This window comes from Nyctibius grandis, chromosome W, assembly GCF_013368605.1.
Source record: "Nyctibius grandis isolate bNycGra1 chromosome W, bNycGra1.pri, whole genome shotgun sequence".
NCBI classification, from domain to species: domain Eukaryota; kingdom Metazoa; phylum Chordata; class Aves; order Nyctibiiformes; family Nyctibiidae; genus Nyctibius; species Nyctibius grandis.
In genome coordinates this window covers 4,387,513-4,413,281 of record NC_090694.1, presented here as the reverse complement: position 1 = coordinate 4,413,281, position 25,769 = coordinate 4,387,513, and the positions used below count along the sequence as shown (strand labels likewise).

General features: G+C 44.6%; 2 long non-coding RNA genes across 4 annotated transcripts in view; one reads left to right on the top strand and one right to left on the bottom strand.

The window, feature by feature from the left end:
• Positions 1 to 20,488, bottom strand: part of LOC137675768 (uncharacterized) — a 29,554-nt gene extending 9,066 nt beyond the window's left edge. The window contains exons 1-3 of one of the 2 annotated variants that reach the window (XR_011049992.1): positions 20,365 to 20,488; positions 19,479 to 19,575; positions 9,609 to 10,704 (exon numbers count right to left, since the gene is read on the bottom strand). This is a non-coding gene — a long non-coding RNA (uncharacterized lncRNA). Of the gene's footprint in view, positions 1 to 9,608; positions 10,705 to 19,478; positions 19,576 to 20,364 lie in introns of those variants that run through there. The other variant, XR_011049993.1, reaches the window with a different exon arrangement.
• A 253-nt stretch (positions 20,489 to 20,741) lies between these two features.
• Positions 20,742 to 24,482, top strand: LOC137675802 (uncharacterized). 2 transcript variants are annotated; one of them, XR_011050010.1, is made up of 3 exons: positions 20,742 to 20,789; positions 23,054 to 23,108; positions 24,431 to 24,482. It is a non-coding gene; the product is annotated as an uncharacterized lncRNA (long non-coding RNA). The 2 variants fall into 2 exon arrangements; XR_011050009.1 differs by having other exon boundaries at positions 20,742 to 20,807.
• The last annotated feature ends 1,287 nt before the right edge of the window (positions 24,483 to 25,769 follow it).

Below are 25,769 nucleotides of genomic sequence, written 5' to 3'. Positions count from 1 at the left end.
CGAGTCTAACCATTGCCCTGACACCACCCTGTCAACTAGACCATGGCACTAAGTGCCATGTCCAGTCTTGTCTTAAACACATCCAGAGATGGTGACTCCACCACCTCCCTGGGCAGCCCATTCCAATGTCTAATAACCCTTTCTGTGAAGAAATGCTTCCTAATGTCCAACCTGAATCTCCCCTGGCGAAGCTTGAGGCTATGTCCTCTTGTCCTATCGCTAGTTGCCTGGGAGAAGAGGCCGACTCTCACTCCACTACAATCTCCCTTCAGGTAGTTGTAGACGGCAATAAGGTCACCTCTGAGCCTCCTCTTCTCCAGGCTAAACAACCCCAGCTCCCTCAGCCATTCCTCATAGGTCATACCCTCTACATCCTTCACCATCTTGGTCGCCCTCCCCTGGACTCGCTCCAACACCTCAACATCTTTCTTGAAGTGCGGGGCCCAGAACCGGACACAGTATTCAAGGTGCGGCCTCACCAGTGCCGAGAACAGAGGGACGATCACTTCCCTAGACCGGCTGGCTACACTATTCCTAATAGAGGCCAGGATGCCATTGGCCTTCTTGGCCACCTGGGCACACTGCTGGCTCATGTTTAGCCAGCTGTCGATCAGCACCCACAGGTCTCTTTCCACCGGGCCGCTTTCTAACCACTCTTCCCCCAGCCTGTAGCGCTGCATGGGGTTGTTGTGGCCAAAGTGTAAGACCCGGCACTTGTTCTTGTTGAACCCCATGCTGTTGGTCTCGGCCCATCTATCTAACCTGTCCAGATCCCTCTGTAGGGCCTTCCTACCCTCCAGCAGATCGACACTCCCACCCAGCTTGGTGTCACCTGCAAATTTACTGAGGGTGCACTCAATCCCTACATCTAGATCATCTATAAAGACATTGAACAGCACCGGCCCCAGAACTGAGCCCTGGGGAACACCGCTAGTGACCGGCCGCCAGTTGGACTTTGCCCCATTCACCACCACTCTCTGGGCTCGGCCATCCAGCCAGTTTTTAACCCATCAAAGAGTCCACCCATCCAAGCCCCAGGCAGCCAGTTTGTCTAGGAGGATGCTGTGGGAGACAGTGTCAAATGCCTTACTGAAGTCTAGATAGACTACATCCACAGCCCTGCCCTCATCTACTAAGTGGGTCACTTGGTCATAGAAGGAGACCAGGTTGGTCAAGCAGGACCTGCCTTTCATGAATCCATGTTGGCTGGCCCCGATGCCCCGATTGTCCTGCATGTGCCATGTAATGGCACTCAGGATGATCTCTTCCATCACCTTGCCTGGCACAGAGGTCAGGCTGACAGGCCTATAGTTCCCTAGATCATCCTTCTGACCCTTCTTGTAGATGGGCATTACGTTTGCTAATTTCCAGTCAGCTGGAACTTCTCCAGTTAACCAGGACTGTCGGTAGATAATCGACAGTGGTTTGGCAAGTTCCTTTGCCAGTTCCTTCATTACTCTGGGGTGAATCCCATCTGGGCCCATAGCCTTGTGGGTGTCCAATTGCCACAGCAGGTCACTAGCCATCTCCTCCTAGATTACAGGGGCTTCACACAGCCCCCCGCACCTGACTTCAGGCTCTGGGGGCTGAGTCTCCTGAGGACAACCGGTCTTGACATTAAAGACCGAGGCAAAGAAGGCATTGAGCACCTCTGCCTTTTCCTCATCCCCTGACACTACATTACCCTCCTCATTCAGCAAGTGGTGGAGGCTCTCCTTGACCCTCCTTTTGCTGTTGATGTATTTGCAGAAGACATCAAAATACGACCCTCTCGTATTTTCTGCGTTGCATCCCTTAGTTCTTTGATTTGCTTATGAATTGATTTGGAGTGATCGTTCAGATCCACACAACACATCCCATCAAAATCCTGACACCCATGACCACGCGCTAACAATAAAAAGTCTATAGCAACTCTATTTTGCAAGGTAGCATGTCGGATACTATCTACATCGTTGGCTAATGTTTCTAAAACTCTAGAAGTCTGGTTAGCTCTTTTTGCAACCCAGCAAGCTAAATTTTGCAGTTGCGTCAACCCTTGGGCAGCATCGTTACATTCTATCCCTATGGTAGTGACACTTCTTTTTTTTGCCTGGCCTTATGTAAGTTAGTATGGTTTAGTATGACTTTTTGCGTAGGCATTAGTAGACTTAATTTGCCTATGGTACACGGAACTCACACCTTCTTACTGGGCAGCCCTGGCCAAGCCCTATCCCCACAAATTAGGAATAAACCCTTTGGTAATTTTTGCTTTCAGATCCGTTTAAGGGGACCCCCACTAGACATGTATGAAAGGGTTGTTCAGGCTGAGCTAAGGAGGCACAAAACTGCGTCTGGTTCAGGCTCTGCATCAGAGTCACACAAACGTTGTGACTCCCCTCCCAAGGTGTCGGCAGAAGGACTATCGGCTGGTGTCCTCTTGTCAGCTCCAGGATCCAAAGCAGGCTTAACACAGCCGGTGGGAAACCACCGTGGCCCTGCATCTGTGGAGACACAAGCATACCCATGTCCCCAGGTAATTAAATCCCATGGGCCTGTCCACCTTCCCGTTTGCAGGTCGCGTGCTAAAACCTTTGCCCTGACAAGAGGATCGCCTCCCTGCAAAGACAAAAAATGAGAGATAATTACAGGACACTCTTTCCCGGCTGGCACAGTTAAATGATTCAATGTGTACACAGCCTTCCATAGGCGAGCATGCGGGGGTCTCAGAGCTCATTCCCCCTTTTTGTTTTTCAAGAAGTTGCTTCAGAGTGTGGTGCACTCGTTCCACAATGGCCTGGCCGGTTGGGGAATGAGGAATGCCAGTAACAGGTTCCACCCCCCAGGAGGCGAGAAATCGGGCCATGCGTGCAGATACATGCGTCGGCCTGTTGTCTGTCTTAATATGTTTCAGAATCCCAAGGGCAGCCCAGGCTCGCCGAAGATGTGAGATGGCGTCGATTGCTTTCTCGCCGGCATGGGCCGATGCCCACACGACCTTAGAAAAAATATCCACAGAGACGTGAACATATTGTAAGCGACCAAAAGAGGGAATATGTGTTACGTCCGTTTGACACAGGTCCAAGGCTTGGCAGCCGCGCGGGTTAACCCTGCGTGGAAACACCAGTCCAGGTCCTAGGTGTTGACACTCCGGACAAGCGGCGGCGATAGATTTCGCGTCTGCAAAAGAGATCTTGAATTGACGGACTAATGCCCGAGCCCCTTGGTGAAAAAAATGGTAAGACAGAAACACTTGATGAACTAGGTCTGGCACTGGAGGGGTCCAAGCAGGGGCTGTGAGAGCGTCGGCACGCACATTCCCTTCACATATGAATCCTGGCAGACTAGTGTGGCTGCGAATATGCAAGATATAATACCTAGGCATACGTTGGTTCACTACAGTCCATAGCATTTTTAGCAATGAAAATAATTGTTCTGAGTTTACCTCTTTGAGTAGAGCACGATCAACACGCTGCGCAATATCTGCTACATAAGCAGAGTCCGTAACAATGTTTACAGCACAATGCGAAAATGTTTTAAAAGCAACAATGGCAGCACTAAGTTCAACCATTTGAGGTGATCCCTGTACTAAATGCACCAATTCCTGCCATTACCTTCCGTCATACCAGGTAACTACTGCTTTTCCCGATTTTCCAGAGCCGTCAGTAAAGACCGTGGGGCCTTGTACTGGGCTATCCGCTGCCAGCGGCTTTTGAATCACTTGTAACTCTGAATGAGCTTGTAATAATTTGTGACTGGGAAGATGATAAGATACCTGCCCTTCAAATCCTTCCAGGGCCAACTGAAATGGTAAACTGTTTGCCATACACCAGCTTACATAATCGCGTTCAATGGGAATTATCAGTCGAATGGGGTCTCGGCCCGTGAGTTGAATGCATCGTGTGCGTCCTTTTGTGATTATTTTCGATATCAGCTCAATCTGAGTGCTCACTGTTTTTCGTGGTTGAACGGATAAAAACAGCCACTCTAGAGCATGTAGCGGATCCTGCCAGCGCTCATTCCACTGGCCCAGTAATCCCATGGGATGATAGTTGGCAATGGCTACATATAAACTTACTGGCGTCTCTAAATCCACAGGATGTACCTTTTTCTGTCGCATACCATTGGCCCCTTCCTCTAAAGCCAAGGTGGCTTCCACTGTCAGTGACCAGGGAGACATCAAATCAGTGTCTCCTTTCAACAGGTCAAAGAGCAGCTTCAATTGAGCAGTCGGGAGGCCCAAGTATGGCCTTACCCAATTGATGATTCCCAATAATTTCTGCACATCATTCAGGGTTTTTACATTTACTCGGAATTGGATGGATTGTGGCTCAATTGTCTGATCCAAGACCTTAACTCCCAAGTACTTCCATGGGGCCTGCTGCTGAAGTTTTTCCAGAGCTATACACAGCCCAAAAGTAGCCAATGATTGCCGCAGAGCTGGATATACTTGTTGAAGTTCTGCTTTATCTGCAGCTGACCCAAGAATATCGTCCATGCAATGATAACAGTATACCTGTGGAAATTGCTCCCGTACTGGTGTCAACGCCTTTGCTACATACCATTGACATATTGTGGGACTGTTTTCATGCCTTGCGGTAATACCGTCCACTGATATCGTTGACAAGGCGCCATGTTGTTCCTACTAAGTATTGAAAAAGCAAATTTGCATTTGTCAGTTTCATGTAAAGGGATGGTGAAAAAACAATCCTTCAGATCAATAACCAAAATGTCCCAGTTTCGTGGGATCATAGTTGGAAAGGGCATGCCTGGTTGTAAGGCCCACATCCCCTCCATCACGTCATTTACTTTCCGCAGATCCTGCAGTAGTCGTCATTTACCTGACTTTTTCTTAATCACAAACACAGGGGTGTTCCAGGGGCTATGGGAAGGTTCTAAGTGACCTTGTGCTACTTGTTCTTCCACTAATTGTCAGAGGGCTACACACTTTTCTTCAGGAAGGGGCCACTGCTCTACCCAAACGGGGGTGTTTGTTAGCCAAGTTAGAGGCAGAGGTGGTCTCTGTGCACCCTCCACAACAGTGGCCCCTATTAAAAATCCTTTTGTGTACCAATGACCACTCCCCATTGTCTCAGAACATCCCGTCCCCACAAATTCAAGGGGACATCAATCACGTAGGGTCGCACTGTTGCTGTCTGACCCTCAGGGCTTCGAACTTGCACCATAAATCAGCTCTGGACACTGTGTCGCACCACATACTCCCGCCAGCATGGAGCCAGCCGAGCAGGTGGGCCAGGATCAAGGCCATATACGTGCAGATATGACAGTCACATCTGCTCCCATATCAGTCATCCCAGTCACCCATATTGTCGAGGGGGTTCCTTTGGCGAAGGTGAGTGTACAAGTTAAAGTTGGGTGGGTATTCTGTATGCTCTGAGCCCAAAAGATCTGTGGCGTTCCTGTCGAACCGAATCCCCCCTCCCCTCTGATCTTATCCTGTTTTCAAGTGACTTGTGCTCGGAAAGGAATCAACTGCACGATCCGGCTATGTTTGGAAATTGACACGGGGGGGCGTAGGGGTCCATACCATCGCACAAATTTGACCCATATAGTCTGCATCAATAACTCCTGGTAAAACAAATAGACCTTGCAAGGTTACACTAGGACGTCCGAGTAATAGTGCACTTAACCCGTTTCCAATGGGTCCCACGGCATTCAATGGAACCTTATGCACTCTGCTATTCTCTATTGTGATTGCGGTTGCTGTGGTAACATCCAGTCCGGCGCTCCCTGCGGTTCGGGCTGCAAGTTGACTGCATAGGCCTGGAACTGGCTGGGAATATTCATTTGTGTCAGCACACGGTTCCTCCCTCCGTTCTTTCTCCAGTTTCCCTGCACTCTTCAGCTGGTTGTTATCAGCTGACCTTGAGCATTATACTTAGACCTGCACAGCTTCACAAGATGCCCCAACTTCCCACAGTGATGACACATCAAAACAGAGTTACCTCCCCCACTCAGCTTCGACTTCTTAGGGCAATTTTTCTTAAAGTGACCTTCTTGCCCACATGTATAACAACGATGAACTACCTTAACTGCTGCCGCAAATGTTTTTGTTAAATGCTCCATCTGAAATGTGGTGGTTCCTACTTTCCCGCAAGCATCCATTAGTTCGGTTAAGGTGGGGGTGCGATTTGCCATCCCTGCAATAACTTTCCTGCAGTCCTCGTTTGCATTGTCCTTCACTAACTGTAGTAATAACACTTCTTTAGCAGCCCCGTTTTATATTTGTTTGTCTAAGGCAAATCACTCCCCAATTGAATGGCTCCCATTCGGGTGGGCCGCTTCCATCCCCTCGATATACCGGGCAAGCTAATACCCTGCCACCCATAGCAGCTGCGGCCCCGAAATCACCATCCGCAAGTGCGTGCTCTCAATTTTCTCCAGAACCTGGCCGGGTCCGGGCCAGACACAGTAACCTGGACTGGCTGCAGCGTGAATAACTCCTCCACGCTACCACCTGACTTTCCCGACCCTCGGGCTCTGCAACAACTATGTCCTGTTTCCATCTCTTCAGAAAGGTCTATTAAGGGTGGCTCAGTCTCGGATTCGGGTAACGGGACGGTAGAAGGATCAATGTTCCGCTGCTGTTCTATGGGCGGAGGGCGGGGGTCTGGTAGCACGGAGGGCAGTGGGGGGGGCTCTGGTGGCACGGAGGGCAAAGTCACTGTGAAAGGAGCTGTAGCCGCCTCAGCCGCCACCTTTGCCTCTCTGTCCGCCTTCACTTGCTCCAGTGAGTCTATAACTAATCTCCACGTTGTCAACGACGCAGTGGCGATCTTGTCCTCCCTTGAGGAAGCCTCAAACAGAGACGTTCCAGCGCTATGCCACGTGCTAACTTCGAAAGCAGTCTGCGCCGTAGCTGGTAAATCATTCTTTTTCCACCACACCAGCAATGTTCTCAGGGCATTCTCCTCATATTTGATGCCCCTCTTTTTGAGTATGCTCATCAATATCGTTAGTATGGATTTTTCCTTGGCTGAAATTTTAGCACCCATGTTAATCAGTCCCCAACAGCTCACCTCTCTCGGTGTCTGTTACAGTGGTCCAGACCCCAGGCTCACTCCGCCTGTCTCAGCTACGTTGGGCACCGCCATCACCGCTCGTCGTCCGCGGTCTCTCAGCACCTCTAAATGCTCTGGTTGTGCCTCACATGGGGCACCATTTGTCATTATATTTGTCACGGCGGTCAAATAAAGACAAGAGACAGAAGGATAGTTCCAAGCAGGCAAAAAAGCAAAAAAGCAAAAAAGCAAAAAAGCAAAAAAGCAAAAAAGCAAAAAAGCAAAAAAGCAAAAAAGCAAAAAAGCAAAAAAGCAAAAAAGCAAAAAAGCAAAAAAGCAAAAAAGCAAAAAAGCAAAAAAGCAAAAAAGCAAAAAAGCAAAAAAGCAAAAAAGCAAAAAAGCAAAAAAGCGCCTGCGTTTATTTTACTCCATTTTTTATACCTTCCCCCTCTAGCTGACTAGCTTTATGATTGGTTGCACTCACTGTTCACGCACCTGACCACAACCGCCGATTGGCTGTCACGCGCCGGCCACAAGTCCATGGTTGGCAGCTGCAATGTCACTCTGTATCTTGTTTTTCTCACATCCTGTTTTCTTGCTAAATTCCTCTTCACTCTCAGGTTTAACCGTTTCAAGGACATAGCTCCATTCCTTCAAGGTCAGGGCTGCCAGCAGCCCAGTCCAATCCCTCAGTGTTATAGACCTTTATTTTGAGGTTGAAACAAATAATTTCCTGTATATACACACACAGTAGATGTCTAAAGCTTCACAAAATTATTTTTATTTTACCTATGACAAGCAACATGCATTCTACATACAAAAACTAGAATACAAAGGAGTGGCAATATAGCTACTATCACAGAATCACAGAATGTTAGGGATTGGAAGGGACCTCGAAAGATCATCTAGTCCAATCCCCCTGCCGGAGCAGGATTGCCTAGACCATATCACACAGGAACACGTCCAGGCGGGTTTTGAATGTCTCCAGAGAAGGAGACTCCACAACCTCTCTGGGCAGCCTGTTCTAGTGTTCGGTCACCCTCACCGTAAAGAAGTTTTTCCTCATATTTAAGTGGAACCTCCTGTGTTCCAGCTTGCACCCATTGCCCCTTGTCCTGTCAAGGGATGTCACTGAGAAGAGCCTGGCTCCATCCTCATGACACTTGCCCTTTACATATTTATAAACATTAATGAGGTCACCCCTCAGTCTCCTCTTCTCCAAGCTAAAGAGACCCAGCTCCCTCAGCCTCTCCTCATAAGGGAGATGTTCCACTCCCTTAACCATCTTCGTGGCTCTGCGCTGGACTCTCTCTAGCAGTTCCCTGTCCTTCTTGAACTGAGGGGCCCAGAACCGGACACAATATTCCAGATGCGGCCTCACCAGGGCAGAGTAGAGGGGGAGGAGAACCTCTCTTGACCTGCTAACCACACCCCTTCTAATACACCCCAGGATGCCATTGGCCTTCTTGGCCACAAGGGCACACTGCTGGCTCATGGTCATCCTGCTGTCCACTAGGACCCCCAGGTCCCTTTCCCCTACGCTGCTCTCCAACAGGTCTATCCCCAACTTGTACTCATATTAACTACAGTAGAAGTTATTAGTAAATACTGCTATTACTATTTATCTCCTTATGATAGTCACTGATGGCTTATAAGCCAAAAGAAATGCAATTACTTAGTTCAATCGCACTTCATAGGATTATTAGGAGAAAAATATACAATAGGAAATACAGTTATATTCAAGTGATGCTAACTATTCAAAAAGAAGAGTCAGCTTTTCTTCCTCAGTAGTTTAGCTATTCTAGACACCTATTTCATATTGCTATTTAATAGCACACCCATTATAAGGGTGCAACTGAAATTGTTGACTGTACAGGGAAAAACTGTACAGTCAACTGTACTCTATTTCCACACTGCATGTCTTGCAAACAAGCAGCAAAAATTTTTAAAAGCTGATAACCACAAATGTGTAGCACCTGTGCTCCACCTACAGGATGAAAACAAATGTAAAAATAATATTTTTAATTACCAAACTAGAAGAGGACCGTTTACTCTAAAGCCTTCAGATGATCATCTCAAGCCACTGCCATTTTACAAACTTGATGTAATGCTGATAAATTTGATTCCCATTGCAATGATGGCAAACACTTATTTTATCTGTATACATTCCTTCATGTAAACAGCTATTCTATATTTTGAAGTTTATGTTTAAACTTTCCAAAAAAACCAATAGACCTGTGGAATTTCTTTAACAACTTGCCAGAATGAGTGGGAAATTATTTTTCCCTGAGGTTTCATATCTAATACAAAATTAGAAAGGGTCTCAAATTATTTTTAAAACATACACAAAAGGTTCAAATGTATACTGAAATGACTAAAATTAACTTCACCATCTGAGCACTCCAAGTATGATTGCATTTAGAAGAAGTGGTCTTGGATCTCAGTACCATGAATTTGAAAAGGTGTCTATTGTTTCCATATTATTTCTCTGAAACAGATGTGTAAACTCCTGACTTCACAAATGGATTTGTATTAAAAGAAACATGACTGATACAAATGAATACAGATTTGTAGAAAAAGTCATGCATGTTAAAAGACAGTATTCTGAAAAAAATGTTTAGTTCATTTATTCTATTAACATATTTAAATATCTGATGATATGAACAATTTGATAGATATCAGATGTTTCTTGGTCCTCTGATATGTTAGTAGACATTCTCCTTCAAGCTATGTATGGTGGATACAACTTTTTGTTTCATATTTACACCTCCCACATCTCTGTCTGCTCAACACACACTTGGACTACAGTGAGTGGTGAAGTCCCATGAAAATATTATCAATCTCTAGTACACTTACAAAAAAAGGTTATATTCCAGACAATGAAACTTGATAATGTTTACCTTGCTTTATCTCATCAGACCTCAAAGTTAATAACACCTTACTTATATCAAACAATATTATACCTTTGATTTTCATACCAGAAGATGCCAGGCTATCATTTGGAAAATAAGAAGAGTCTAGAAATTGATATTACTTGTGGTACTAAACAGTGTCTCCCAAGGCTATGGCTCCCAACTGCTAAAAACTCATCCAATAAAACCCTCTTTTAAGTCAAGATAACCCATTTGGCTATACTACTACTGCTACTACCCTAAAATGAGTGGAATAACCATAAACAGCACACTGACTGTCCTGGTTTGGACTAGAACAGAACCAATTATCCTTTCAGTAATTTTTTTTCCCCCCCTCAGTTAAGTTACTTAGAAGAAACTGCACTTTCTGAAGTTCACTACATGTTTTTCAGACAGTGTCCGCTTCTAGGATTGATAATGCCTGAAGTTTATTAGTTATTACTAAGGTAACAGTAGGAATGGTATGCAGAAAGGCTCTCACTTAGACTTATTCCTAGAGAAACCAAGGTCACTGCTAAATTCCTCACTAATTAAGAGTGAAGACCCATAGAAGGGTCACACCTCCAGGGAGGAGTGGACAAGACAGGTGACCCAAAATTGACCAACAAGGTATTCCATCCCATACACACCATTTTCAGTATAAAGCGGGGGGATCACGAGGGTCACGCTTTCTTCTGTGGCCAGTGTCTGAAGAGGACTCTGTCCATTCTTCTGCCTTCGATCCTAATCCGTGCATTCCTGAATGCAGTTCCCATCTGCCGCTGAGTCCAGTCTGAGACTTCCCAGTGCCTGCCCTGCAGCGCCAGTGGTGACATGATCATCATCGGGGAGCTCGACCTTGGTTTGTATATATTTAATTATTTTCATTGTTATTATTATACTCTTTTTCATTGATATTGTTTTAATAAAGCTGTTTTAATTTTCCAACCGGTAAGTCTGTCTCCCTTTTCTCTTTTCCTTTCCCCGTCTGGGGAAGGAGAGGGTTAATAGAGAGCATCTGTCCTTCGTTTAATAGCCAGCCAAGCTTTAAACCTTGACACTGACCTTCCACGAGCAGAGCCAGCAGCTTACAGAATGCCTACACAAATGCATCTGAAAATAGGATAAAATATCATGTGAGCTTGGGTATAAAATATCTCATTCCTAAGGGTATGCTCTAGCTTTGTGTTCACTTCGTGGTACAAACTTCGTGGATGATTCCACCAAGCACCCTGCGCAGAATAAATACAATATCTCTCCTGAGCACGTGAGATTGGTTAATTGCACACCAGGCTCGAATACGCTTTTCGGACAACACCTCCAATATTAAAAAAATCCAAAGCATTTTTCAAAGTAACTGCATTGCATGTTTTTCTTGTAAAACTATCATTCTTATTAACCGCTTGTAGGACACGAGAAGACTTTGCCATAGTAACCCAGGATAGTTCACCTCCCCCATCCAAGTATGTAGAGTCCAAAGCACATCTTATCCTGCTGTCACAGTAACCCAGGATAGTTTGCTCCCCCACATCTGCACATACCCTTGCATGGGCGCCAAGTGGCAGCCAGCTGCAGATCTCAGAATTCAGACAACAGCATCTGCATTATATCAGCAAGTTTGCTAATGAGCAAAACAAAACACTGCATATGTATGATATGTTAATCAGAACAAGTTTTATTATCCACCCCTGCAGTGTTTTCCCTTGAGCCTCACCCCCAAGCAGGGCTACGCTGCATCGGGTCCCCATTTTGACTAGCATCAGTGTCCTGGGGCTCTCACTGTGGTAATGCTACACTTTCAAAAAAGCCAAAGCTTTCACCTGCTGAGTGTCATGCCTCATCCCTGAGGGATCCGCACCTGCTTTTCGTGCATAACACCCACTGTATTTAGGGAAAAATCCTAATTCATGTAAAATAACTAGAAGCTTAATAACAGATTGCAATAGTACAATATTGCACTGTGGAAATATAACAGAAGATTGGCAAGGAGGATTGTAAACATGCTCAAGTGACTTGCACCTGGGGTGTTGAAAAACACATATATCATACTACTAACTGTTGTTTAGTCTTGTGTGCCTGACAAGTAGAACATCTGCAGTTAGATAACAGAGGCCTGTGATAAGACTAAGAGGCACCTAATCGTTCATGCCTAAGATTCCTGCCCTGCTGTGAGAAAGATCAAAGCGCAGTGGAAAACTACCGCCTGCAAGAAACCCCTAATATACAGGCGAAAGCAGCAGGCCCGAAATCTCTCGCTCTCTCTCTAGCAGGAACCGAGCTCCATGGTGCCTGCGTCCCCGCTTGCGTGCCTTTGCCCCGGGTGCTGCTTTGGAGATCCCCTGGTTTGCGAGGTAACGGGAATAAATTTGCTCTTTGCATTTTATCCGTGGTTTTGTGATTGTTCCTGCATCCTGCCTGTGTCAGCTCACACATTTTGGTGTAGTCGGCAGGATCCAGGAACAGCCATGCCATGTCTGAAAAAGAAGTTGGGAACTGGGGAGGCCGTGACGGTGACTCCCCGCATTCTGGGATGGCCCAATACTGAGGACTGGGCCCCCGTGGCCACTTTCCTGGCTACATTGGCTCCGCCAGAAGCATGGCCTGAAATAGATGACGGGGTGGCGATGACACCCCAGGCAACTGACACGGCTGTGCGCGGGTTGCCATGGAAAACGGCATCAGATTCTTCTCGTAAATTAGCGGGGAGATTGGGATGGTTGTTAGCTACCAATCTTAGAGCTTTTCACCATGAAAATGTTGCATTACGGAGTAGAGTGAGAGAATTAGAGAAGGAAGTCGGCACTTTACAGGATGCAAAGGTGATCGCGCAAGAAGTAATTACTATTCAAGCAGAGCGGTGCTATGGGCTGCAAGATAACATAGAGAGGGTGGTAGCACGTATTGCTAATAGACAAAGGGATAAATATGGAAAAAGTAAGGTTTCAATTTCCCAAGTTTATGCTCTCACCGCAAAACGGTCATGGGATCCTGAGGAATGGGATGGAAATATTCAGAGTGAATCCTCGGACTCTGAGACTGAGTTTGAATTTGATCTGGACTTAAAAGGCAGGGAGGTGGTGGAAGCACGACCCCTCATACAAATGATGGGGCAGCAGGAACAAGCAGACGGGGGAGTGCAGGTCACACGTACTTACACTCCAAAAGAGTTAAGGGAATTTTTAGAGATCTATCAGCAGAAGAGCGGGGAAGGCATACTGGCATGGATTTTGCGAGCTTGGGACAGTGAGGCTGCCTCTATTCATTTATTAGCAGGTGAAAAAGATTTATTAAGCCCTATAGCCCATGATGATCAGATGTAAGCTGGTGCACATTGGAAGAAGGTATTAATTTGGTGCGGCAGATGGGGATGGCTCATGCGTTAGTAGCGGGGTCTAATCCAGACAGTGCACCAGTAATGAGAAGTATCAAAATGTAGTTTTTGAGAGGAGCACCTGCCTCACTAAAGCCCCGCATTATACCAGCGGTGACAAGTACTACAAGTAATATAGGTGCCCTAGCAAATACCTTAAGGGAAATTAGGGCTGTAATTTCAGGGCCATCTGTTTGGGTGGTGAATAAAGGAAAGCTGGCAAAAGCAAAGGGGGTTACAGCACGGGCGACAAGAAAACAAACATGGAATGATCTTGTACAAGCCGGCATCCCACGATCAGAAATAGACGGGATCACAACATCAGAAATATTTTGCAGATGGCAAAAGTTAGCGTTTACGTGAAAAAGCTGACCACCCCTAGCCCCACCACCAACTCCGTGCCCACCCTCCACCCCGCCTGCCACCACAATGCATGACACTACCTGGCAAATGCCAAAACAGCCACTGCAATGCACTGTAGCCTCTTACCGTGAGGGGGGCCGACACCCTTATGTTCCTTTAACTATAGAGTGGTGGTCTGGGGGGGGGGGGGGGGGGGGGGGGGGTGTTTACATGTATTAGCTCTGGTGGATACTGGAGCTGAAGTTACTGTATTGCATAGTAATATTAACAATAAAGATGCCACATCACAGATCTGTGGACTGGGAGGAAATCCGACTCCTGCCCTCCAAGCTAAGGTGACCTTAACAATAGAAAATGCTACACCATTTACTTCGACCGTGTTAATTGCCCCAATTAAAGAATATATCTTGGGTATTGATGTGATGGCAGGACGAACAGTTGAAACTTACTTGTACGCAGCTACATTTAAGTGCATTATATAGGCCATGGGGAAGGATAAAACGGGGTCAATGGGCCTTGAATACCTGGCAGGTCGATTACATGGCCCCCCTGCCTCTGTCAAGGGGGTGGCGATATGTGTTTACTGCTGTGGATACAGTGTCAGGACTGTTTTATGCTAAGTCCACCCAATATGCTAATCAACATAACACAATTGAAGCACTAGGACAACTCATCCATCAGTACAGACCTCCTCACCAAATACAAAGTGACCAAGGAACACACTTTAGTGGACATAGTGTCCAAGATTGGGCTCAAGGGCTAGGCATAGATTGGATATCCCACATTACCTACCATCCCCAGGCTAATGGCTTGATTCAAAGAATGAATGGGATGCTGAAGGAACAATTAAAAAAGCTAACCAGTACTAAAACTTTACAACATTGGAGTTCACATCTTACTAAAGCAGTTTTTTTGTTAAGCAGCCACAATATTCATAATCAAACACCCTATGAGCGTATCACAACACCTCCAGTACAAAATGTGGTGAGGATTGAGATTCTTCCAGATGGTATCTCTCCCAAAATATTAACTACAGGTGAAATGGAATTGTTCACACCAACAGATTGCATGGTGGGACCACAACCTATTAGTCTAGATGTGAAGATTTATATAATAACCCCTGAGAATGCTGTACGGTTTTGCACCCCAACTTCTCCTCTTATTTTACATCCTTTGTTGATATCAGATTCTCGAGTTCTTGTATTTCAGGTATCTTCGACGAATACCTGTGCCTTATCTAGAGGAGAAAGCATTGGAATGGTGTTATTGGTGTTGCGAATCCAACATCGAATTGAAGTTCAATCTGAAAAAGCACAAGCCATAGCTCTCCAATCTGTGTGGGCAATTACCCCACATCAGGTTATTAAACCTGGAGTAATATTAGCTGAAGGAGCTGAAGCAATGGCATATGTATTACTGGAAGGAGATGACACTCCTGTTTTCCTTCCCTATCACAGGTTGGCTCATCGTGCTTTATTTATAGTCTTATACTACAAGCACATGCCCTGGATACATTTCTGCAAGACCAACATGTAAATACTTAGATTTGGTCAGCCTCTACTGTACCTAATTCATCTGCTTTTGACATTAAGGGAAGATTAACAGCTGCAGATCTTTTAACAATGTGTTTCATTGGCTTGCCAGTAGCTGTATTACACAATTATATTATGCTAAGTGATTGTGATATTAATGTTTCTCATTGCTATTTTTTCCAAGTAGGTAACGACTGTATGCCACTGAACATTACAACATTGATTGACGGTGGACTACTTCCTCCTCCAACACCATAAATGCTGCTTCAACATCACTGATGAATCAGCCAGCATAGAGGACAACATTCGACATCTCCAGTACTTACAGCATCCCATGGAACAATCTACTGATAGTGCCTGGCTGGCTGAGTGGTTTCATTCCCTGACAGGATGAATGGGACACCTGATTAACAGTATTATTGTATACGTATATATGTTTATTCCTTTTTCTATATGAATTTATTGCGTGCCTCTGTAAATTACTCTGTGCTACACCCCACAAGCCCAAATGTACATGTCCAGCTTTACCCTCCCCAGCAGAAGTGGTCTCTAGAGCGAGGGGGTGGAATGTGGGAATATAACAGAAGATTGGTGAGGAGGATTGCAAATACGCTCAAGTGACTTGCACCTGGGGTGTTGAAAAACACATATATCATACTACTAACTGTTGTTTAGTCTTGTGTGCTTGACAAGTAGAACATCTGCAGTTAGATAACATAGGCCTGTGATAAGACTCAGAGGCACCTGATCGAACATGCCTGAGATTCCTGCCCTGCTGTGAGAAAGATCAAAGCACAGTGGAAAACTACTGCCTGCAAGAAACCCCTAATATACAGGGGAAAGCAGCAGGCCCGAAATCTCTCGCACTCTCTCTAGCAGGATCTGAGTCTCCTGGTTAAGAGATGAGCCAGTATCAATAGCAATGAACACATATACAACATTCAGAGACCTTTGCTAAATGAAATACAATGTGCATAAAGAATGTACATTTCCGCATCTGAGTTTGTCGCATATCAACATCTACTCTTCGCCCTTTCCCTATTTTTCCTTGTGAAGTTCATGCTAATAAGGTTAGACATTTATCATAATGTAAGAACAGCTAGATTTAAGAACTCTTAATTCAAAAAGGCGTATTCAAAAATACTGAAGCAACATATGAAAGCAATTACACAGAATCACAAAATCAATCAGGTTGGAAGAGACCTCTGGGATCATCGAGTCCAACCGTTGCCCTGACACCACCCTGTCAACTAGACCATGGCACTAAGTGCCATGTCCAGTCTTTTCTTAAACACATCCAGAGATGGTGACTCCACCACCTCCCTGGGCAGCCCATTCCAATGTCTAATAACCCTTTCTGAAAAGAAATTCTTCCTAATGTCCAACCTGAACCTCCCCTGGCGAAGCTTGAGGCTGTGTCCTCTTGTCCTATCGCTAGCTGCCCGGGAGAAGAGGCCAACTCCCACTTCACTACAACCTCCCTTCAGGTAGTTGTAGACTGCAATAAGGTCACCTCTGAGCCTCCTCTTCTCCAGGCTAAACAACCCCAGCTCCCTCAGCCATTCCTCATAGGTCATACCCTCTACATCCTTCACCATCTTGGTCGCCCTCCCCTGGACTCGCTCCAACACCTCAACATCCTTCTTGAAGTGCGGGGCCCAGAACTGGACACAGTATTCAAGGTGCGGCCTCACCAGTGCCGAGAACAGAGGGACGATCACTTCCCTAGACCGGCTGGCTACACTATTCCTAATAGAGGCCAGGATGCCATTGGCCTTCTTGGCCACCTGGGCACACTGCTGGCTCATGTTTAGCCAGCTGTCGATCAGCACCCACAGGTCTCTTTCTGCCAGGACGCTTTCTAACCACTCTTCTCCCAGCCTGTAGAGCTGCATGGGGTTGTTGTGGCCAAAGTATAAGACCCGGCACTTGTTCTTGTTGAACCTCATGCCGTTGGTCTCGGCCCATCTATCTAACCTGTCCAGATCCCTCTGTAGGGCCTTCCTACCCTCCAGCAGATCGACACTCCCACCCAGCTTGGTGTCATCTGCAAATTTACTGAGGGTGCACTCAATCCCTACATCTAGATCATCTATAAAGATATTGAACAGCACCGGCCCCAGAACTGAGCCCTGGGGAACACCGCTAGTGACCGGCCGCCAGTTGGACTTTGCCCCATTCACCACCACTCTCTGGGCTCGGCCATCCAGCCAGTTTTTAACCCATCAAAGAGTCCACCCATCCAAGCCCCGGGCAGCCAGTTTGTCTAGGAGGATGCTGTGGGAGACAGTGTCAAATGCCTTACTGAAGTCTAGATAGACTACATCCACAGCCCTGCCCTCATCTACTAAGCGGGTCACTTTGTCATAGAAGGAGATCAGGTTGGTCAAGCAGGACCTGCCTTTCATGAATCCATGTTGGCTGGCCCCGATGCCCTGATTGTCCTGCATGTGCCGCATATGAATAACATATTATGAATTACTGTATATGAATAACGCTGAATTTCTAATATAAGGTTTGCTTTCTTGCAGTAGGAAGAACAACTGATAGAGAATAACCAAAAATTAATGCATAAGATATACAGATATGTACCTTGAAGGGAACTCTATAGATTGATCCAGTACCAGTGGGATCACCTCCCTGCACTATAAAGCCAGGCACTACTCCATGAAATACTGTGTTATTGTAATACCCCCCCCCCCCCCCCCCCCAAAAAAAAGTATATTAAATATATTTAAACAGTCTCAAAAAACAAACTTCCATATAGATTACACAGAGTTATCTGGAGTTCCAGAAAACAAGTACTGTAAGTGGATTCTGCCAGTTCCACTGGGTTCCCCCTCCTTTTCCACTGTCTTGCTCAGTGTTACTGTGTCATCTACAAAGTATTGTTGATGACATTTATGAAAAAAATTGTGGTGTCATGTTTCTGCTGCAAAAGGCACTGCACATCACTGACAAGATGATATTGACAAGTTATTTTCTTGTCAGCTTCTCAGTATTATCACTGGAATGATACTACCAATATATATCAGCTTAAAAGGAGAGCTAAAACTACCATGCTCTATCACAGCCAACATCTCACATACATAGTTATCTATATCCATACACCAAATGGTTCACGTTTTCACTCACCAGCATGAAACGCAGGTGTCATCCCTTTCACCACCTACACTGTACCTAAACAGATTATTTTCACAGAATGAAATATGCAGTACATTTTGCTCCCTAAGTTATCTTCTTTAATTGATAGATACACACACATATATATATCAGGTAAGGGTTATGAGATCATACAGAGAAAAAAAAGGAATAAAAATTTAACTTTACTTGACATATATTTCCAGTTGATTTTTTTTCATTAAAAAAAAAAAATCTGCAGCATGCTGCAAGACAAAGCAAATGCTGCAAATGTTGCAGAATAGCTAGATACGTTCATGAATGGTTATACTCTAGGGTACTCACAAAAGAAATACTCAAATTTATCATACGAAGCATAGGATCGTACACAGCAGTCAGACAAGTTCAGAAAGGAAATAAAGCCCAGTTCTTTAACACAGAATACCTGAAGGTAACTCTCAAGACTTACCAAGGGCTAAGAAGTTGATTTACCATGCAAAGAATCTCCACATTAGATATAAGAATGTGGAACTGGAGGCATAAATCCCAGACTGCTATTTTCCCTGAAGAGAGAAGGGCTAAAAGAACTCTTAACTGCCCTATAAATGCATAAACGGGATAACAGCAGCAGCTAGAAAACACATAGAAGTACTAGGTCCTTCAGAAATTCTTGGTACAGTTTTCCCAATAGGGAACTTCTCATTCTGGTACCCACTGCTTCAGTGAAGAATATTACAGAGCTTCAGTCAACAAAAAACGACAGCAAGTGAAACATTAGAAGCACTTATGAAAAAATGAAAATGTAAAAAGGATGGTGACAGGGAAATGAGGTTTTTGGAGGATGTCCGAGTATTACATCATTGCCATTTCATACATTCATTAATGGAAAAGTTAAACTTTGTAGAGACTTGCCAAAAATAAGCCTTCCCAAGCCTCTGACATACAGCTTTTCAGTAAATACTATGCTATCTACTCCATTTGAGAAAACCAACTAAAAAAATTTATATTTTTTCCATTATGTTCTTTAATAACCTTGAAAAATATTCTCTTTCTGGGTGCTCATTAATATTTTCTAAATACAAATAAATTAGTTAACATATTGAAGTTAAAACATAATTATGACCACTATTTTACAAAAAAGGCACAGAGGTATCAATATTGCACATGAAATAATTTCAACAACTCCTATCCATTCAGTCATTACCTTCCATACAAAGCTGGGTGAAATTTCGACATGCTTTTGGTCCTTCTTTTGACCATAATTCTATATCGATATCTCCTACTGTTGTTCTCAGCAAAACCTATAAAAATATAGATAAATACACCATTAGTTTTATTGCAACTTAGAAACTGATCAAAGAATATCATTACTGAGTTAAAAAATACTTCTGAATTCATGACATTAGTAACAGTAGTAGATACTCAAATACACCAGGTAACTATTGTTAGTCCTACATAGTATTTCCAGTACTTAAGATACAGTTCTAAACCAATAAGTATAAGACTTCAAGGCCTGGTACCTGACACATGATAAAAACTCAGATACTCCACAACTTAGTCCACTACAACTTAGATCACTTCCACAATGAAACAACATGGAAAAAGAATAATTATGCCTTAAGTCTCCAAAGGCCTATACCTCTCTTACAATACAATATCATTAAATTCAGAGAGAGATCATAATAAAATTAAGGTAATGTCTTCAAGAGCTATAACACCTCAAACTAACTTTAACCAAACCAGCACTACAACACGGAAACAGCCACCCCCCAAACACCGTATTCTCCTCACCTGTTCCCCTCCACCCCCTTCAAAAGCAACCACAGCGCACAAGCCCCTCGCCTCCAATCCCCCCACACACAAAGCGCGCACCTCTTTCACCCGAATAACCCACCCGCGCGCACATAGCACAGCCCCCTCGCCTGCAAAGTTCCCCCCCCCCCACCGGAGCGCACAATTTCGTCATCCGCACCACCCACAAGTAGCACCCGACCCCCTCACCTACACTGCAGTACAGCTCCTCTCCTCCCAACAGTCTGCCCCGCGCCCACCGCAACCCCTGCCCCCAGCGCGGGCGAGCCTCATCTTACCGTTAGTGAGGGACTCCTGGATGTAGTTGTTGCTCGTGATCAGGAAAGAAACGTCCCAGCATGTGATTGCCCGAGACCGACATTCAGCTACGCTTCGACTCTAACTCTACCGCCCACGAACCTCCCACCATCTTGGGCGCTTCTATGCAGCCCAGCGAGGTGAGGGGGAGAGCGCCAAGACAGAAGAAAGGGATGAGTCCCTAGTCAGAGTCTCCACGGGAGTCACTGAGGAGGAAATTCGTTTCAGAAAGACCTGGAGGCTTCTCCAGACGCGTGCAGTCCCTCCCCACGGCTCCCGCCCGGTACTAAAGTTCCCCCGTCCACCCTGTGAGTGGTATGGTCCGAGAATGCGCCGGGCAAAGCCTTCCAGCGGGGACAAGTACCGCTGCAGGCCTGGCCTAGGCCGGCGAGGACGGTGGCAGGAGGTAGTATGGCTTTGCTAGGTGAGGGACTCCTGGCCGGGTCTGTGAGGAGAGGAGGGGCAATAGCTAACTGACCCCAGGGCCAGCATGTTGGAAAGGGGAGATAAGTGGCGGGTTGATGGAAAATTATGTGGGGAGGGTGTGTGACTGTGCTTCGCGGTGGGAAATGTAAGGAGGGGATGGGCGGCGGGGGTGGTGCATCTCCCTAACGCCGTAGGGGCTGCAGGTGGAGAAACGTTGCTCTAGTCTGCACAGCTGAGCTGGTTTTCTAAACTAGCCGTTGTTGGGATAGTGGGAGGGAAGAGAGGGAGGGAGATGGCCGGGGGTAGATGAGGGGGTGTCAGGCCAGCCGTTGGTGAGTACAGCCATGCAGTCTGTGAGAAACAAGCCTCAGTCTGAAATGCTAATCATAATTTCGGTTTATTGCAAAGCAAAGGCAAAACAGCGCTGGGTGTGAGGGGAGTTGCCTCACCACAAACTCGCACACCAAATAGAGGAAGTGCACGGTCTTTTATCTTACCGGGTTATATGTATGCAACGGTCATGATATACATATTCATTACATTTCCTAGAATAGGCGTGTTTTTACAAATGATTTCCCAGTGTTTGGGGGGGGTACACAACTTCTGTTACTGCACCTGCGTCAGTTCATGCTTGGAGGGTCTTCTGTAGCCCCTGGTGGTCGTTTTGGGATGAAGTCAGGAGTCTTCCTCGGTATTAACTCCTTACCCATGTGCAGTCCGTTACCTCGTTGTTTGTCAATCTCTCTGTAGGCGTCTTCAACAGTCTTGCATACATCTGGATTTCCTGACTGTTACTCGTCGCATCCTGTCTTCTGTTCTAAAAGGCTTAATCCCCCTTATAGGTTACCTTATATGTCTTTTTAGCATTTTGTGGTTTCTTGCTTATATATTGCCAATTACCTTATATGTCTTTTTGTCAGTGGCTTAGTATTTTGCGGTTACTTGCTTATACATTGCTAAGAAGCCTCTACTTTTTCCCCTTTATTCTGACATGAGTCATACTTTACTCTTCACACAGTTGCTTTCTTCTAGGCCTCTCCCCAACGTTTTGGATGAGTGATGACCAAGTGCTATGTTCCTATCATCTGTTAGTATAAGCCACTTTCTTTAAACTTTGATCCAAAGAATGGTTATTGTCAGACTTGCTTTTCCTCCTTGTGTTTTGTTCTGGATTAACGTTTGTGTCTTACTAGATTATTGTTTAAATAAAGCCGTTGAGAATGATGGTGAGACAGTACAGGCAGAAACGCTTGCACTGTTTACAAGGTATTTAGATCTATGTCAGCCAAACATGTAGCCATTGCTTCATAAATTTTTTATTGATCCTAAGACATGAGTGTTTTCTTGGAAAACAGCTGAACGAGCCTGAACTTTGGTAAGAGGTAAACATTTATCTTAAGAAAAGAGAAGACCTTAATAAGATTGTTCCCATTCCGAGGGGAGGTGGAGGGGTGGTGGGGTGTGTGTGTGTGTCTGTCTGGAGGAAGACATCTCATGTTTGCATTCAAAGATTTGCAAAACTTTTTTTGCAACCTTGTGCTCAACTGAATGAATGAGGTCCTTAGTGGTGGTTGCAGCTGTGTCAGTTGTTAATTTTCTTGAGGATTGACACTTAGGAAGAAGGGAGTGAGAAAAGAAAGCTTCTAGTAGTTTGTTTGCTTTTAATAATCTAAAACTTCATCTAGTCTAAAACTCTGCTTCTACCATTATTATTTAAAGCTAAAAATAATAATCAAATTTCAGTCTTAAGAATTTGGTGGGAGCAAGGAAGATCAAGCTCTGTATACCTGTTCTCTAGCTAGGTAGAGGGGCCTTAACTTTTTTGGAAACTCTCAACAGGCTCTAGGAAGATACCACTCTTGGTTGGGATTCCTGTTTCTACTGCTATGTAAAGGTTTAACTCCTATACATTTTTTGTAGTTTTTTTTATGATCACCAGTGTGAAACACAGACTGTGTCTTAGTTAAAAATGTATTTGTGTTGTGAGATGTAACTTTGTGTAAAGATATCCAAGTTGCTTCTGAATAGCTATTCCGTTAAAACTAGAGCTAGCTTCAGCTGTCTGACCTGCCAGCTTTACCAAATTCAGCAGTGAAGTACTATTCTTCTATTACTGTTCTGCTGGGTGATTCTATTGGAAATTCTGAAAAATGGCACCTGCATGTGTTATGGGAGATTTTGTAGCATGTGCGTGACTGTACTGACTTCCCTTGCATGGAACACTGAATCTTTCTGTACCTACAGGTCTGTTACACAGTCGAGCTGAAGTTTATTGAATATTTCAGAAAACTGAGACAAAGTAGGTAGTTTGGGTGATCTTGTTTTCTAGTTCCAAAGTGTAGTGAACAAGCAGATACTGTTTTGAGTATTTTTTGATATGACATTGCAATATAAAGGTATACTTTTGTTCCTTGCTTCTTGGCACTCTCTTCTGTTTTTCCTACCCCCTTACCTCTCATGGGTTTCCCTCAAAAGACAGTCAGTTATAAAATGGGAACCTAAACACTGCTGAGTTTATAGACCCCAGACAGGTTTCTCTGTTATTTTGAGTAGAATTTTCTAAAGACTATGCTTGCCTCAGTAAATCAAAGTTTAAATTCATGGAGCTGAACCCTTTCTGGTTCTCTAATTTCTGTCATGGATATAACTGTTTAAGTCACTGTTTTTTTCATACTCTATTCAGTTGGAAGATAGAAAGGCACCCTTTGATTTTGGAAATTGAGTTGTGACTTTCATTATGAATAGGCTCAGCTGATTAAAAATAAGACTGATCTGGTTTTAGGGGGTGGGTCTCTGGGGTTTCTCTTCTTCTGAGTCATGTCTTACTATGTCTATTTAACTTAACTGTGGGCTCAGATGGGAAAATCACACGCTTTCTATACCTGAAATTTGCACTATTCTGGTTCTCCTTCCTGCATAGCATCTACTGACTTTTCTGTTATTCACTTAATTCCCCATTTGCTTTCTTGCATCCATTAATTATTTATATTTGGTGCCACGTTGCCTGGATTCAGAATCATTTAACGATTTGTTTATCTAGTTTGTTTTTTTTTTTAATTATTATTATTGCTTCTATCTGTCCTCTTGTAATTTTTCAGGAGTGATTATTTATATTTTTAATTGCCTTTTTAAGACAGTTCTTGTAATTAAAATATAAATTCAGAGTTTCCAGTCAGTGTCTGTCAACATCCACGCACTGCAAGAATTTGTAGTACATTTGTAGTGTGTGGTTATGGATCACTGGAATGTCAGATAGCTATTACCATGTTTGTACTGTAACTGAACAAATGCATAAGCTTTAAGAGAAGTGGAATAATTATTAAAATTATAATGGAAAGTTCATAATAAATCAAATGAGGATTTGGCAATAAGTTATGTGAAGCTAAATGATCCGTACCAGTTTATACTAGCCAAATTTGTTCTGATAGGTTACTGCACAGAAAAGTTACATTAGAAATGCACCGTTTTGGTTTTCTTTAAGTTTTTTTAAGAGATCTTAGTGTTCTTAGTATTCTGAGGAGCGATCACTCCTATCTGTGTATTGACATTATCAAGACAGATTGAAAAGAAACTTGAGAGTTCTGTTTAGTAACACCTAATTGATGGAATTTTCACTTTCAGGTGGAAATAAGGATAACATCAGAGCAGGATGCAAGAAATGCGGCTACCGTAAGTCTGTAGTAAGCAATATGAAGTTACAGTGTTTTCTTCAATTTATGATGATGGAACTACCTTTGGGGGGGGGGGGGGGGGAGGGGGGGAAGTGTTCTCCCTTGTTGCCCAGACATTTGTCAGTTTAAGTTACCATTTTTTTTTTTTGCCATTGGCCTTCTTGGCCACCTGGGCATGCTGCTGGCTCATGTTCAGCCAGCTGTCCACCAATACCCCCAGGTCCTTTTCCTCCAGGCCGCTTTCCAACCACTCTTCCCCCAGCCTGTAGCACTGTATGGGGTTGTTATGGCCAAAGTGTAGGACCTGGCACTTGGCCTTGTTGAATTTGATGCCATGGGTCTTGGCCCATCTATCTAACCTGTCCATATCCCTCTGAAGAGCCTTCCTACCCCATCCTCCTGCATCATCCACCAGGTGCACCCAGGTCCTTGAGCAAAAGCAATCCCAGGAATAGGTTTGCCTTTGCTCAAGGCAGGAGTAATCCAAACTGTTTTCCCCAACATATTCCTTAAGTGCACTATGGGGACTTTATCCCCCTCTACAGTGCTGTTACGACCTGGTCTCAATTAGTTCGTGAATACCTTGGAGTAAATTAAGGTGAAACGACACCAAATAACTGATATGGAATTAAGAACAATTTATTAATACAGGGAAAGCAGCATGGTCATAAGTGTCTTAGGTTTGTTAAGGCACTGAGAAAGAGAGAAAGGGGATGGAGAATATGAGAGAGAAAAAGAGATATCACCACCCTTAGATCCAGTGACATAAGTTGTTTGTAGAGTTGGTCCTCTGGTAAATTGCTTGCAGAGTTACCCTGTCCTGGTTTCCTGGGGATAAAATTTATAGAATCAAGTTTCTGTTAGATTTTGTTTCCGTTTGTGGCCAGTCATGGTGATCAAGGCCCTTAGCAGTTAAATCCATGGCAGCTGAGGCACCGGTAGGGATGTTATGCAGAAAGGCTCCTGCTGTACTTAGTCTTAGAGAAACCAAGGTCACTGCTAAATTCCTCACTGCTTACGAGTGAAGAGCCCAAGGGGGGTCGCACCTGCAGGGAGGAGCGGACAGGGCAGGTGACCCAAAATTGACCAACGAAGGTATTCCATCCCATACACTTCGAGCGTTATCAGTCCTGGAAGCAGACGCTGTCTGCAAAACATGCAGTTAGTTTCAGAAAGTGCAGTTACTTAGAAGGGACTTAGCTGAAAGTAAAAATCACAGGTGTATTCTATAACATTAACATGAAGTTCACTATAAAAGGGAGGGCTTGTTGGGGGAGAAATGGGGTTCT